Genomic DNA, 14,473 nt, shown 5'->3' on the forward strand with positions numbered 1-14,473 from the left:
AACTCTGAATGAAGGAGCCAGGTAAACCGTGCCTGCATTCCTGACCCATGGAAACAGCAAAATAAGAAATATTTGTTATTGTTGTTTTTAAGCTGCCAAGCCTGTGGTAATTTCTTACTCAACAATAGAAAACTAATACCATATGTTATTATACATTGAGTATGAAAGTGAATATTAAGTAAGAATATTTATCAAAAGAAAGTTTGTGGTTGTGTTTCAAAAGAAGTTATGGAATTTGGAGATTCTAAATTAGGAAGATGCCCCTTTTTTCTCTCTACCTCCTGCAGACAAGGAAGCAATCATAATCACAAAGAACCATGGCTAACAGGAGGCAGTATAAATCTACTAAGTAGTGTTGAGAGCCATTAGCATCAGTGGCATTTTTACTTCCTCAAGATTTCTTGAAGAATTGAACTTGGCCTCCAGAATGTAAATCTCTGATTCTTAAAAATGAAAACTAAAGCAGAGTTCTTGGCTTTGAGACTCCATTTTTCATGTCACAGTAATAAAAGGCCCTACTTCTAATGCAATGTTATCCAGACACAAACTGTTAGTTCTTAAAACTAATGCCAGCTACATTGTGGGAACAATTACTCAATAAGCCGAAGAGCCTCCTGAGAAACTTAAAGTTGATCATTCCTCAGCACAAACTCAAGAAAACAGCACATTAAATAACTTGTCCTTGGGTGGGCTTGGGTTTTTCACAGATCATTAAAGCCCTGAGGCTGCAGCATAGAATAAAATAGCTTCATCATTCGTAAGGGAAACAAGTACTTACTAAGTGTTCAATATGTACCAGTCTCTATGCTTTCACAAATTCTTTCTTTCCTCATCAGACTTTGGGAGGAACATATTACCAGCTCTATTTTAAACACACAGAGAATGAATTCTCTTCAGGTCATGCACTGCGACTTGACAGAATGAGGACGGAAAGACAAACTTGTACTTCTTGTAGTGTCTTCAATACTGTGTCAGATAGGATGCAAGAATGTAGTAAGTGGTACTCATAAACCATGCTGAGAAAAATATGAAACCCAGGTGAGCTTTTACATGAAAGCTGAGTTAAATTTCCTTCTCTGAAGAAACTTTTTCAAAGCTGGAGAAACCATATTACATTTCTCTCCATTATGATAATCACCCAGGTAATGTTATTGGAGAACATCTGGTAAAGATATGATACAGCCACCTAAAAAAAATATACATTCATTCTTTAAAGAGGAATGGAGTGGTAACCTTTAGAGAAGAAACTGAGATGTACGACATTAAAAAGCACTGCCCAAAACATTCATAACCAAGAAAGCATCTAACGTTAAAAGTTACTATCCACTCACTGTGTTTTCCTTTAAGCTCCTCAAAACGTCCATGTGTCTACCTGGAGAATTTAGTGAAAGATCCTTCAGAATTATTTGCCCTTCACTTTAGGAGAGTTTTTGAAGAACTTCTTCCCACTCTCAATTTCAAACCTGTTCTCAATCAGTAAATCAATTGCTAAGTCATTCGGCTTACGAATGTAGGCACTTTCAATTCAGGTTAAGCTGTTTAGACTGAAGACATGACCTCTAGGTAAATGATTTGTAATCTGCACCTTCAGTTCCAACTATCTCCAAGATCTAGTACAACATAACTAACAGTTTTCCAGGCATTGTCTTCTCAATGTGCCATTAATATTAGCTACTCGACTGAGGCCTCTCATCTCTCTCTGATGTATTTCCTTCAGAATGCTTTCCATTGGATTACAATTCAAGCTTGAAAACTCAGAAATTTTTACTCCCTCATGTCAACAGTCTATAATTTCATTATTTAGGATGAAATTCATATTCATCTCTTTCTCTATTTCCAGTCACTTTTTCAACATAAACCTTTATTAATGGATCACCTTTAATAGTTTTCAAGTAGGTATTCTAGCTCCTAGCATTCGTTCACGTATAATCATCTTGTATTTTACTGCTAGATTAATTTCCCAAGCAACATTTTGATCACAACACATTCTTTAGGGTTTAAAACTTTGTCTATTTTCTGAATGGCATTTCAAGACCAGAAAGTTTCCTTACCATTCACAATCTATCCTGAAACTATCATTTAGTTTTCTACCACTTTATTACTCATATGTTAAGTTTCATGAAAATTAAAGTATCCTGTAAACTATCACTATCCTTCAAACATACTTTTTTTATATAAAAAATTTTCCAGGATCTCTTTTTAATGTGTTTAGTAATAAATTGACAGAAACTGACTTTTCTCCTCTTCTAGCATGAGGTAAGACACCCAAACATCAACTTCCCATGGTATAGTCACTTCCTTCCACCAGTAGGAAGGAATGTAAAATCCCACAGACTCCCACGTCTCAAGTTTGTACAATATCTTTCCCAGTACTCACAAAAATAGCTGGCATCTAATCTCAGACTCTGATGGCTGAGTTCTAAATATTTATTTTCCTATTCATAAGTTTATTCTCATGCTTGCACTAGGTGGGATACATATACCACCCTGGGACATTTTTCCCACCAATATCTGATTTCTTGGCACATATGTGTTAAAATACACTTTGCCTTCACACCCTCTCCAGACACACCTACTTTGCTTCCATTGTGTCCTTAAGCCTAGGGCATCCCGGTGGCTCAGTGAGTTAAGTGTCTAGACTCTTGGTTTTGGCCCTAATCATGATCTCAGGGGTCTGAGATCAAGCCTTGAGTTGCTCAGCACGGAGTCTACTTGAAATTCTCTCTCCCTCTCCTTCTCCCTCCCCCTATGCCTCTCCTCTTGTTCACATACTCTCTCTGAAGTAAATTAATAAATAAAATCATATAGTGTCCTTAAGCCTATGTGGCTCTTCCATACCTTAGTAAAATTCTTCCTTATCTTACTCTATTCTCAAGTTACTAACTCCATGTTTTATTTCCTTTGTTTTCTAAGCAGAAAAAAGTTTTTCTTTTTGAATTCCAATGTATTAAGCATTTACTCTACTACACTGCCTATTATTATTACTATAATAATTATTATTATCATAATTATGGTCCTAGCATTATTTATTACCAGATTCAGAAACACTGGTAAGAACTTACTGTCTTCCCTAAATTTGTACCTATCACACCACCTTTTATCACAGGAGTTTAAGTAGAGTTTATTCTCAATATCACATCACCTTCTATCACAGGAACTTAAGTAGAGTTTATTCTCAACATTACAAATGATAACTAAAGAAAATTACAGAAATAATTTATTCCCTGAAAGAATTAAATTGACATGTATTAGTCCAAAATGTCTGGGCTAGCACTGTTTGTTCCACAAAAAAAAATTGACTGATGGCTTTTTATAACCTGACTTAATCCAGATGCTTTAGTTCTGCCTGGGATGGTCAAGAAGATAAAACAGTAATTTAATATAAATACCACTTTTATGCTTGTGAGAGCTAAGGCCCATTTTATCAAATGCTCAATTAATTGTAATATTCTTATTATTCTTAAACCCTTAGGGTATTTCGGATTAAATTTTATAAATTTCAAGTCTAAATATATAAGGAAATATTGACTGAGATTCAAAAATATGATAAAGCAAATATAGCGACATTATTTTTATGATTCTGTTCATTTACATAAATATATAAACAGGTTTCCAAAGCCTTTGATTATTTTAATAGAATAAGATGAATCTTATCCCATCTGGTTCTACACATACAGGAATCAACACAAAATCCAAAAGCTGACCGATTTTACAGACAGAAGACCATAAAAGGCAGTTTCTTATGATCTTTCAGGAGGAAATGCACTTGAAATACTGTGAGAAAGTCAGTCTTGTGATATTTTCTCATTATAAAAGGTCACTGCTCTACTCATTTATCACTATTTTATGGAAGAAGCAGAGTGGATTGTGTCTAGGTGGGAGCAATGTTGCTGAGAAGAGTTTAAAAAATTACCTGGTGTTAAGAGGGATGAAGAAATTACTTGGTATATTGCAAAGCAGAGCTTGGAAATATATTGCTAGTGCTAAAAATCAGAAATACTGCAAGGTGTGAGAGGAGAAAGAGAAATCTACACTAAAGAGACTATTCTCTTATTAATATTCTTCTTTCCATGAAGTAAACTATTCATGAGTTGCTATTGCTGTCCTTAAGTGTATCCTCTATGAATTTAGATTTCAATTCTCCATTAGAGATCACTAGGGAATAATCACGTGTCATAATGGACACTAATAAAGAAATAACATACATAGAAGCATTTCAGCCTTTCAGGTAAAGTAAAATCAATGTTTTTGGAGTTTTTTACAGTACATAAATATTGACATGTCTAATGTTAAATAATCTTATGTTGTTGCATCATGTAGAAGTCCATAATACATAGAATCATGCATAATTCTATGGCATGCCTTCTATATAGTACGTACCTCTCTAAAACCTCTACAGAGAATCTCACTTTGTCCTTTAATCCTCTTAGCAAATCCATGTGGAGAGTACTGACATTAGCTCCATTTAGTAGATAAGAAAGCCTAGGTAGTTGCTTATGAGTGCATAATTAATAAGTGATGAAATCAGAAGTATGAAAACCTAGGTAGTGAGTATATATAACTATGCTCTGTTTTCTTACTTAGAAACTCTTCTTTAAATAAATAAATAAATAAATAAATAATAAATCACTAGAAAAATAACTTTAGGCAGGATATAAACTGGAAATCAATTTTACCAAAAACTGAATTCCATTTAAGACATTATGTTATTGTCAACCTTGTAAAAATTCACTTAGAAAAATTGTAGCCTGAAAAAAATTTTTTTTTAAAAATTGAGCCTGAATTTTTTTGAGAAGAGTAGGTTGATTTTCTTTCACTTAGACAAAGTTTCTAAATTTAAATAAGCATTTTAGAAGAATACACTTTTATTAAAAGGCTGGATTCTATTATTATGAAAAGAAAAAGAAAGAGCCTTGACAATGTTCGCATTGAGAACACCTGGCAAGGGTGCCACACATTTAACTTCTGAGTTTTCTAAGGTAATACTATTCATGACCAGGACTTTTATTGGATAACAAAAATAGACATAATGAATTTTCCTTCTTTCATAGCTAGGAAGTAAAACAGAAAAATTGCAATAAAATTTTATTTTTTATATATTTTATTCATATAATCCTACTATTATAATTTGAAATTTTTACCATAGTGTATATGTGTATTCTACATATTAATGATTCAATTATTAGGGAGTTTATGGAGCAAAAATAAGCTTATAGTCTTTCCTTTAGGTCTTAAATTTTCTTATTTAAGTATAGATTCTTTTTCCCACTAACATACCTATCTCTTTTCACTAGTCAACTCTGCTCAGCTTACTTAACTTTCTGTTAATTCTGAGTGCAAATCAGTAAATTTAGTATATGACATTTCCCTAAGATATTCCAAAACCAAGTATATTTCCCCAGTTTTCGTCATCTTTTTTTTTTTTTTTATGATAGTCACAGAGAGAGAGAGAGAGAGAGAGAGAGAGAGAGGCAGAGACACAGGCAGAGGGAGAAGCAGGCTCCATCCACCTGGAGCCCGACGTGGGATTCTATCCCGGGTCTCCAGGATCGTGCCCTGGGCCAAAGGCAGGCGCCAAACCGCTGCACCACCCAGGGATCCCAGATTTCATCATCTTAATGTTTTTGCATCAAGTATAGTCCTATAGACCAACAGAGCCATAAAATAACTATAAATTTGATCAAAAGAGAAAAGAAACAACTTTCTGAAAACACTAGAGGGTGACTAAAAACAGGAATATTCTGGAGGGAATTTTTAACTAAGGAGGAATAGCACTGGGTGCAACTTTCTAAAGAAATTACTTTCTTTTTTTTTTTTAAGAAATTACTTTTAAAAATTTCAGCCTGTATTTGATCATGTCAGCCCCATGTAGAACAGCTAATTATTATTATTATTTTTTTTTTTTTTTTAGAAAACCTATAGTCTACTATTCCGAAGAATCAGAGGAGGTAAATCTATGAAAGGAGAGAGTCATAAAGGTTAAGCTCATTCTACACATAAACTGCCCAAATGATAGCTTCCTAAACTACACATGCATAAAGCAGGCCCCAAGCAGCACAGGTAAGGCTCAAAAACAACTGAGATTTAATGTTCTTCCCAATGCAAGACATACAATACTTCCACTTTGAGTCTAGAGAAGTTAAATTGCAGTTTTAAAGAAAAAAATAAATCAAAATTCTCAAAGGAATATAACAGAATCTAGATTCTCTACAATAAGCCATTCACAATGTCTAGGACACAATTTAAAGCAAACTAGTACATGAAAAATACAGAAAAATGTGGTCCTTTCTCAAGAGAAATATGGTTAACAGAAGAAAACCTCAAGACAATCCAGATGTTGGGATTAGCAAATAAGGATTTTAAAGCAGCTGTAATAACTATGCTTAGGGAAATAAAGGAAAAAGAAAAGGAAAATAGGCTTAAAATGAATAAACAAATATGAAATATCACTAGAGATATACAAGCTATAAAAAAGATAAACTAAGTGGAAACCTGGATAGAGAAAATTCTTTGTAGATAATTCTTTGTATATAACCTTGTATATGATCTGGAAAAAGAAAGGCTTAACAGAAAAATAAAAAGGACAGAGAATCCAAAACTTTGGAGTAAATGAATATAAACTATTCAATATGAAGGTACAGTGAGGAAAAAAATTGAAAAAAATAATTACCACCTAGTGCCCACATCTTCTTATCTACATACTATTCTCCAATAAAAGTATTAACATCTTCTTGAAGAAACGGATGATTCTAGAGCTGAAGTAAGAAAAATATAAGATGGGTTGGAGCATCTTACAATATTAAAAAGTAAGAAAATGGTCAAAAAACAAACAGATGGGGGCATGTCAAAGTGGCACATGAACCAAACTGAAAATACTCCCAATCGTCAGTGTTGGAACAGGTTGAGCTACAAAATAATGTAGCATTGGATTTTAACACAAAGTACATACTAAATATATATAAACCCATACTCATACACATAAATGATTGAATAAATAAATGGGAAAGAATAGAAAAATATTTCTTACAGAAGAATTCCAAGTAATATACAAAACTATTCCCCATCCAAGAGATGAAGTTTAATCTCCAACCCCTGAGAGTGAGCTAGACTTGGAGATTCACTTCCAAAGGTAAGGGAAAAATTGGAACTTTCCTGTGTGGAGACTGGGAAACATTCCTTTGTCCAATTGATGAAGTTAACCATCATTAGGAATATCATCTGAATATCATATACCTTCTAATATGATCTGATTAGAAGGTCATATTACCTCTGTGTCTCTCATGAATGAATAAATAAAATCTTTAAAACAAAATAAAACACCCATGAAATACAAATAAAGTCTGCAATTTATTTAACTGTAATGTATGATATTTTATATCTATAGAAAGGAATGGGCCATTACAAATTACATGAATAAGTATAAGATATTATATTTTTCTCTTAATTTCTTTAAAATATATGAGGTAGTTGAAAGCAAACATTCTAACATAGTGTACAGTTTTATCATGGGCAGATATATATGATGATAGCAAAAGGGATAGCGATGAAAGTAGATAAACATATATAATCGCAAAGCTTCTACATCTTAGATGAATTGATAAAATAACTTTAAATAGACTGTGAAAAGACCTATATACTATCTTCTCTAGAGTAAACATAAGTAAACAATATAATAAAACAAGTAGATATATATAAATAGCCACAAAGTAAAATGGATTTATAAAACATATTTGATTAATCCAAAAGAAAGCAGAAAAGTAAAGAGAAAAAAATTGTGGGGGAAAATGGAAAATAAATAAAAGGGTAGATATAAGTTCCAATTATAAAAATAATTACAGTAAATGTTAGTGAAACACTCCAACTAAAAGGCAGATATTCTCATTCTCTCTCCCTCTCTCCCTGCCTCTGCCTGGTTCTCCCTCCCTGTCTTCTTCCCTCACTACCTCCCCAACCTCCACTGACAGATAAGTCTGAGCTGTTGCCTCCACTGTATTTTTTACTTAGATTTCTCAGAGAGCACTCACTCCTTAATCCTCAAGACTCCTTTCCTCACCACTTGATTGGAATTTATATTTTAAAACATAGCAGCTTCCTTCCATTCAGTTGTAAATTCTCAGGCTCAATTTCATTTACCTGTAATATGAATCACTATTGATCATCTTCTTGATTCATTCCTGTGTTCTCTCTTCTCTAAATGTCCATGATGATTGATTCTTCTACTCCTTAGCTCTCTCTTTATATTTCTGCTAGCTCATTCTAACCCCTAAATAGATGTTTTCCAAGATTGTTGTCTTTTTCCCCCCTTGGTTGCCCTTCATTTTCCTCTTCATTTTCCTCTTATTTGGCCATCACTTCCTCTGCCCAGACTCAATTATTTCTTCAACTTCGTGACTTAAATTGAAATCTCTAGACTGGCTTTTTATTCAGTATATTTTTATGTCGAATAAAAAGCATGGATTATATAATATAATTATGCATTACATATATAATATAATTATATAATTATATAATGCATGTTTGTTAGAAATATGAATAATCAAAAAGTCATATTTTCATCTACCAGATTATACTCCCAGATTAATACTCATCTTTAATATGTTCCTCCTTCACTTGAAAATCTGTGAAGGTCAATGGACATCAAACAAAGCCCAATATGTTTAGTGTCTCTAAGATATCTTTAAGAGATATGACAGTTGGGCTAACTCAATGCTTCTCCAACAACTTTTGGTGTGATTTCCTTTCAGACTTCAGAAAAGAAAGATAGCATGCCTCAAATTTTCTTGCAGCTGAGGCTTCACTGCATATGACTTAGCTTTGAAAAACAAACATCCTTGCAGGACTTGGAAAGAGAAAGAGAAAATGGGAAGAGCAAAGGTAGGCATGTGGGTCTTTGGTAAGTGTGGAGATTGCTACATGTTGCAGCTATCTAAGAATCTCTACTGTTTGGTCAATTCCTATTTTGGGATACTGAACTAAAGTGGCAGCTTAGTTCAATATATGCAATTTCCATAAATTGAAAAGCTCCCAATGCTACAAAACTTAAATGTTACCACTTCTATAAAACTTTACTAAAATCTCCATCTAGACAGTACCCTCTTTTCTATTTTCCATAGCATTTACTTTTATATTAGTTAACCCTCTCTTTTAGGAATTTGTCTTACCTACACTTAACTATAAATATTTAAAAGGCAGTAAAATCTAATTCCTGCCTGTGTTATTATTATTTTTTATCATCGAGCAAACCACACCACTGGTTTTACCAAGTAGTATTCCAAATGGCCCCTGTCAATCCAAATCTTTTCCTCCAGGCTAAGTTCCGATGATAAACTGTGTCCTTCCTTCTTCATTTAATAGCAGTTCAAAGAGTCATTGTAGCATTATTTGAACCACCTAATGAATAATTATCTTGAATTATTTTGGACAACAGCCTTGCAACTCTACGTAAACTACAAAGTTGTACTAATAAAAAAAAGTCATCGGTATCATAGAAGTTGGAGGTCAAAGATACTTCAGCTCTCCATCCATATTTAGTTCTTTCTGGTTATTAGATGCCATATCTTTTGATAATCATGCAGCAAATGTCACAATGGGAGTTTAATTGGAACATTGACAATGTGCAGAAATCTGAATTCATATTTGCTGCAGGATATGGTTTTTCTGGATAATAAATATCTTTTTACTTAGGCAATATATTATCTTGTTTAAGTGACAGATGGTTAGGCTTGTTACTTTTGCTTCCAGAGAAAAAGAACCCACAGAATGTTCTGTAGGGTCAAACGCTAAGATTTAGACCCAATATTGAATCTATTCCATGACTAGAAATACAGTAAATTGTGTTGAATTAGATTTCAGTAAATATTTGAATGCATGAGTAAATTTTTTTAAATGAAGATTTTCCAAGGATGAAACAGACCAGTGAAGGAGATTTTAGGAAGCAAATGTACCATGCAAAGCAGGGCATTAAAGAAACTATTTTATCTATTGGACATTGAGCTGACCCTTTATCAGGATCATTCAATGCAAAAAGGCACATTTTGATGATTTTTATTCTGGACTAGTTTTGAAGTATAGAAACAAAATAGATCAAATGAGAGAATCAAAGGACCTGAGGTCTGTGAGAGCACATTGAACATTATTGAACACAATACAAATGTAAGAAGTCTATGATTGATATTAAAGTAAGCTAGAAATGTCAGAAAGCAGTTCCCAATTGGTTTCATTGTGTCACTAGCCAATATGACCCAGCATTAAGTACAATTATATGGCAAGTCTTAACTTCTTTGGGAGTCTAGATTCGGTCCAATAATTTGATGTTTTTTCATACACATTGGTAGAAAGCTTTCTCCATTAATTTGTACTTTTAAGAAGCTCTCCTATATCTAAGTAAACTTTTTTGTTCATTTGAAAATTTCTTTTTTGAAAAAAGTTGGTACAGATAGCAAGAATACTGACACTTTCTTTTTCTACAAAAGTAGTAGTGATACCTGGGGCAGTATATGTTATGCAAAGTATTCGTTTTACCAGCCAAAATGAGAATCCTCATTTTAATATAGTTTCCAGAGGCTTAGACCATGGATTGAACTGTAATCACCTGCAGGGGGAAATTTAAAGATCAAAAATGTCCATTTGCTTCCTTAACCAAAATCTAGTATTTTCTCTGCTGGAAACTGCTTTGATTTTTCCCAAAAAAGTTTTGTTACAGTGTATTGCTTAGAATTGCCAAGGAAAGTAAGATAATTTAAAATGTTACAGACCATGCAATTTTACCTAAACAGTAGTTTAGGAACAGTAGTTTGTGAAAACAAAGAACTAGATTGATTTTTTAATTACTGATATCTACCAGATACAACAAAAAGTATCAGATTCTTTACAGGAATGCATAACATTTTTTGCATATCTTACTGTCAGGAGTGCTAAAGTGATATTTTGAGACACAGGTGAACTTAAAATTCTTATAAATTAATGAATATTTTAAGTCGTATTTTTTGGAATTCTTATTAAAATGTTTTACTGGAAAATATGATTTCAAGTGATTTTATGATGTATACAATAGTAAGGCTGAGAGATTCTAAGCCACTAGCTTTGGTGTGCGATAGCATTTTATACTTACTTATTTTAGGAGTGTACCTAAATTAGTTTCATCTAATGTGTAGCTCAATAGATAAAATATTCACATTTGAGCATATGATATTACCGAATGCATAATCTTGGTTGCTATAAGCCATTTAACAGAAAAGTGACTTCTTCTAATTCTGATTCTTATTCCACTATTGAATAAACTTCATCTCTAACCAAAACTGAGATTGAGATAATAGGATGATGGAAATTAAATAAATCCTTCTTGAAAAACATTACTCTTCTTGATTAAACATGTCTTGCTTCTCCACTTATCTTGGTCTCCTTGGTCTTTGCTGGGTTAATCTTTTTCTCTTTATAAATCCTTCAGTTAGCTCTCTAACCTAATATTAAAAAGTCTAGATGTAAGATACTAGGAGCAATATAGCATTAATATTTATATGTTTCATTTGTAGCTTTTTCATGCTAAGTCTTTGCAAAATCTTTTGGTTCTAAAATAATTTTTGTAATATTAAAAAAAATTACATTATTAAAGTTTGATTTTAGATCTCTAAGTCATTTAACTAATAAAAAAAAGGCCTTTGGTGTGTGTGTGTGTGTGTGTGTATACACACTATGTAGAATGTCAATCAATTACATAGAAATTTATAGTAATATAGTTGGTAAATTATTAGAAAGTGTAAAATAATGATGAATTAAATTGGTAATAAAATAAGTAACTATGATATAGTTGTAATTGTATTTTACTAAGAGATAGATAACAGTCTGAAGGGAGAAACTTAATACCAAAAAATAATAATAAAATTATGTAAATGGTGAAAACAAAGAACTAGATTGATTTTTTAATTACTGATATCTACCAGATACAACAAAAAGTATCAGATTCTTTACAGGAATGCATAACATTTTTTGCATATCTTACTGTCAGGAGTGCTAAAGTGATATTTTGAGACACCAAAATATTCACCATATTTGATCATCAAAAGATTTATAAGTACAGGCTTCAAATGGTTTCAAATAGTTGGCAATGATTTATAAGTACAGGCTTCAAATGGTTTCAAATAGTTGGCATTATAAGACTACCTAAAGTGAGGAACCCAGATGAAGTTCATAGAGAAAATAATGAAAAAAAGAGTCTTTGAATTTGAATATGCATTTGTCAATCTAAGAATGTTCCTTTGAGAATATCTGGTGTGGAGCAGCATGTAGTTTTCCTGCTGACACAAACAGTGTTATAGTAAATGAAAAAAAAATGTAGATCCAACTTCCGCCTCCTATTTTAATTGCCAATCAATATCTCTGCTTGGAGAAAATGCACCAGGAAAAGGCTAAGGCTTGGGTCCAGACCCAACCAGGCAACATGCAGTTTAGAAGCCCTCCTTACCTTACCATTGCCAGGAGGGGGCCTATAACCTAGGGGTAAAACCGGAGTTACCAGCAACCCAATCTAAATTTTACATACGTAAAATCTGGGAGATATCTTAAAAGCCATCCCTTTCTAACTATGGGCAAAAAAAGTTTGAAATTGAACAAATTAGAAAATTACCTCCAGTATTAAGAAATACCAAAAAGCTCTTTTTTTCCCCTAATGAATATTTTAAAGCTCAAGTCCACTTGGTAATAGTGTGGAATAACAGAAATATTTTAAATGCAGCATCTTTCACTCAAAAGTCATTATCTTACAGGGGCGTCTGGGTGGTTCAGTCAGTTAAGTATCTGACTCTTGATTTTGACTCAGGTCATGATCTAATGAGTCATGAGATGGAGCCCCACATTAGGGCTCCACACTCAGCAGAGAGTCTTCTTCAGAGTCTCTCCCTCTTCCCCTTACTCCATTCATGCATACTGTCTCTGTCTCTGTATCTCTTTCTCTCTCAAATAAATAAGTAAAAATTTTAAGTCATTATCTTACAGAAAGAAAGAACAACTAGGATATGGCAAGGCATAGAGCTATGATAAATGACTATATTTGATAAATTAACTACAAACTGATCATTCTTGTGTGTTAGCTTTACCAACATTAGTAATCTGTAGTATACTAGGAAAAATGATTGCAGAAGGAAAATAATGAATGAGGGGAGAGAAAAGTCTATTAGGAGTCAAGACCAAAAGATGGTAGAAGAAATGTAGAACAGAAATTGATGGGGTAGTATTCAAGCACTATTTTGGAAGTAGAATGATGTAAAGTGGTGGCCATTAGATGTGATGAGTAAGCCTAAGGGGTATTAGAAAGAAGATTCCAGGGATCCCTGGGTGGCGCAGCGGTTTGGCGCCTGCCTTTGGCCCGGGGCGCGATCCTGGAGACCCGGGATCGAATCCCACGTCGGGCTCCCGGTGCATGGAGCCTGCTTCTCCCTCTGCCTATGTCTCTGCTTCTCTCTCTCTCACTGTGTGCCTATCATAAATAAGTAAAATTAAAAAAAAAAAAAAGAAAGAAGATTCCAAAAGTTTGGTGACATGATCAATACTGATGACTTTTGCTAGTTTGGTGACATGATCAATACTGATGCAATCAACAATATAGGAAAAGCACAAGAATGAACCAGTTTTGAGGTTGGAAGGAAGATAAAAAAATTCCATTTCAGGAAATTCATTTGGGGAACCTAATTGTGAAGAGTGAAGACATTGTAAGTCATTGATATTAGGATAAAGAAGAATTGAAATTACTAAACAGAGATTATTGGAAGAGATGAGAGGAAGGAAAATACCAAGGATGATTAATGGGTGAGATGCTAACAGAGGAAAACAGTCCAGGAAAAAAATGTTCAACAATGCATGATTCTAAGTAATTGCATGCGATGACATTTGAGAGGCAGTTAGATTTTCCAGTTTGGAAGTTATTGGCAGTAACTTAAAAAAAAAAAAAAACACAACATGTTCTGTTGGTTGTGTATGCTGTTAGTTATGGTAAATAAGAAGCAAATTAGTGGTTAAAGAGGTGAGACAGATCTTGTGAACTGTTCCTTCAAGATACTGGAAGAAATAAGAAGGAAAAAAGTGAAGCCTTTGGGGTGGTCAGGACCAAAAAAGATAAAAGTCTGTTTTTCTTTGATTATTTCCTTGTGCTTTTCTTGTTTAGGTATAGTTTGAGGTGTTGTTTAAACACACACACACACACACACACACACACAACAAAGAGGAAATTACAAATTTAGCAAAGAAGGGATCACAATATTGTGTGAGGAAAAAAAAAACACAAAAAAGGTCTTATTTTCAAAAAAAATAATATTCATTTGTTTTCTGGAAAGGGGAAGGATAGGAAACGCTTGGTAAATATAGAGGTAAGTTTTTAGAGGGCATCTCAGCTTTGGTTCCTCCTGAAGGAGGCCCTAAGGAAGAATTTAGCTACAGAAAACATAAGTGAGGCATGGGGACATAAATCCACAATGGGGAAAAA

This window comes from Vulpes lagopus, chromosome 13, assembly GCF_018345385.1.
Source record: "Vulpes lagopus strain Blue_001 chromosome 13, ASM1834538v1, whole genome shotgun sequence".
NCBI lineage: Eukaryota > Metazoa > Chordata > Mammalia > Carnivora > Canidae > Vulpes > Vulpes lagopus.